General features: G+C 41.0%; 1 pseudogene; it reads left to right on the top strand.

Moving 5' to 3' along the window:
• The first annotated feature begins 1,780 nt into the window (after positions 1 to 1,780).
• Positions 1,781 to 2,855, top strand: LOC149220678 (microtubule-associated protein RP/EB family member 1C pseudogene; annotated as a pseudogene).
• The last annotated feature ends 260 nt before the right edge of the window (positions 2,856 to 3,115 follow it).

The following is a 3,115-nucleotide window of genomic DNA, read 5'->3' as shown; positions in this document are numbered from 1 at the left end:
CCACAAAACTATATGCAACATTCTCATTCGCTTCTCTATCCATGCAATTAACCTATTCTTGGTTACATGTTCATAATTAACCATGGTTAACAATCATGAGCACTGTAAGAAAACATACCACTTTCTATCTCCCTTCATGTTGTATGTATGCTCATTTATTATTGTGTGCATCCAACATGCTTATATGTACCTAACATATCATTGTTCTAACGCCTACCAATGCATATGCATTTTTTAGCTATTCAATCTCTTGCAATTATGCTTATGCTCTTTATTTATTATTATATAACAACGTTTTCAAAACTTTAGGAAAACATTCAAAAAGGAAAGAGATAATTTGAGAGGTTCCCCTCATAATTACCATTGCATCACTTGGCCATGTGCTTTTGCCATTGTCATTCTATGAAAGATGTCACAGAAATCTAGATGTATCTTGCACAATTTTGGCAATCAACATTCCACTGAAATTATTTCTTCACAACCTCTTCAATATTCCTAGCTCAAACTCGTATCAAAGATTCATTACACGTGTCATGAAGCCTATGACATTCGTCCACTCAACCATTCTATTCATATTGCCATTATGTTTTACCCAATAGTCATGGTTCCCATGTTGTAAGACCTGACTACTTCCCATGTACAAACTCACTACTGCACTCTTTGCTATGGAAACTTCAATATGTGATTTAGCTCTAATCCATTACTCTACTAGTTATATATCTATGGTGTATCTATATAACTTCAGGGCTCATGTTTGAACCACAAATTTAACAATTTTATTTTGCGATCTATTTCCTTGGTCTATCCAAGTTTAATGTTTAAACTCTGCTTTTATACCATTTGTATTAGAATTCCAAATTTATTTATGTGTCTCTAGACCTATTTTTAAACCACATCTCTAATACTATTTGTAACATATTAAGCGCCTTAACGCATGATCAAAGCTGTAGGGTATCTAGACCCCACCTCGTACATCACCTTAAGCAAATGGGATTGTCCAAATTTACTCTTCCTTTAAACACCTTAAAAATCATTGACGACATTGTACAGTGATGTGTGGTTTGATGGTAAGTCACTTGGGCTATGCTCAGGCAGACCGAAGTTCAAATCTCATTGAGTACATTGACCTGCTGTGGTGGTGGCTAGAGGGGCGGATTCCCCTTTCCCGTGAGTCTACTCTTGCTAAAATCATAGAGACTTAGTATACCCGACTTGCAGGTGGTTGGTTATGCTCTTGGTGCTCTTGCTAAAATCATAGAGACTTTGTGGTGGTGGCTAGAGGGGCGGATTCCCCTTTCCCGTGAGTCTACTCTTGCTAAAATCATAGAGACTTAGTATACCCGACTTGCAGGTGGTTGGTTATGCTCTTGGTGCTCTTGCTAAAATCATAGAGACTTAGTATACCCGACTTGCAGGTGGTTGGTTATGCTCTTGGTGTTATAGTGGCAGCGTTGAGGTTTGATCCTGGGTCTCCCTTAGATTAGGCCAGGCAGTTACCGATTCACCATGTTGTAAAAATAAAAAAATCATTGACGACATTGTCAATGTCTTCTCCTCATCAAGAAATCTCTTCTCATCGAGAAATCTCCAATAATTACGCCGAAAAGCGTTTTCTCTGTGGAGTCGGGATGAGCAGACACTGTTCACCCTAGCGAATCGCATGGCGTTATTTTCCTCGTCCTTGGTCCAGTTAAATCTTGACACGTGGACCTCTGAACTACACCTCCATTGGCCTCAGACCCTCGTAGTTAGCAGCACTTTGAAGCAGAACTCAACAACCATGACAGGTTTCACAGCACTACCACGTGGCACTCCTTGGTTGATGGGCTCTTTAATCCGACCGAGGAACAGGTATCCGTTGTTGTGGAGGTAACCCAGGTCTCCCGTGCGAAACCACCCAATTTTATTGGCTTCTGGATTGTACCATTAGTAGCATTCAAACCCGGTATACAGACCTCACTCCCCCCAATTAAACAACGCAATGGTTAATTCCCGCCCTACCGCAGGCTGGTGGTTCCAGACATGTGAAGAAAGAGTGCTTTTTCAGTCTTGATGCCAAAAGTGAGTATGAAATGATTTAGAACTGCAAAGTGCTTCAAGATGTTCGTTCTCAACAAACTCAAGATATCAAAGCATATTGAAGTGAATGAATTTGTCAAAGGGAGACCTGTTGATAATCTGAAGTTCATGCAATGGATGAAATGATATTGTGATTCGTTCAATGACGGGATTATGAACAATTATAACGCATTAGAAAGGAGAGAAGTCTGTCAAGGGGGAAAGCAAGCGAACCAGAAAGCAACTCTCGTTGCCACTACCAAGTGACATGATCCTCCTGTTGTAAAAATGCAGGGCATAAAAGGGCAAGATCTGTAGTCCCAAACAATAGTGCAGGGAGCACTGGTTCTGTACAAAATTCTGCCACAACAGCTACAGTTACTCGCTCAGTCTCGTTTGACAGTGTTCCATATGTTGCTCCAACCCAAATTCAGTCGCTCAACATGCAGATCACCCACTTAAGATTGTCAGTGGATAGCCTGGAGAAGGAAAGGGACTTCTACTTTTCAAAGTTGAGAGACATAGAAATACTCTGTCAAAACCTAGATGTGGAGCATTTGGTTGTAGTTGATGCAGTTCAAATCATTCTGTATGCTACAGAAGATTGTCTCGCAGTAATCGCTGATGCCAAAGAAGCAATAGGCCAACAGACCTCGAGCCTGTCGAAGTCCCATGATATATCCAAGAGGGAGGCTCAGAAGTGAAAATTCGTAATGACACCTGAAATGGAAGATGTCACAAATGCCACACTTTTCCCAAGGCAACGAAGAGAACCACTTCGAGATTTCAACCTTTAAGATGTTACTCTGGTACTCTTTGGTTCACCTACGAAACTTTGTTGAGCAGCTCCGTATCTTATTGATAGTGAAATTCAATGGTCCAAATGTCGACCACATCTTGTTGCACCCATTGGACCCTGCCCAACAAGATTTCTGCAGACTTTGATGTTGGGGAAACACCGAACCATAATTTTTCATTAGTGAAAACTAGAGTGGAGGATTACGAGTCCGTGCATGTTTCCCCCTGAGCTTAAGTCTCGCTGATTCCCCGAATATTG

Source organism: Pinus tabuliformis, chromosome Q, assembly GCF_031772625.1.
Source record: "Pinus tabuliformis cultivar Carrire ecotype Pingquan chromosome Q, CPIR1, whole genome shotgun sequence".
NCBI classification, from domain to species: Eukaryota; Viridiplantae; Streptophyta; class Pinopsida; order Pinales; family Pinaceae; genus Pinus; species Pinus tabuliformis.
The sequence above is the reverse complement of the archived record's forward strand: the minus strand, read 5'-3'. Positions and strand labels throughout refer to the sequence as shown.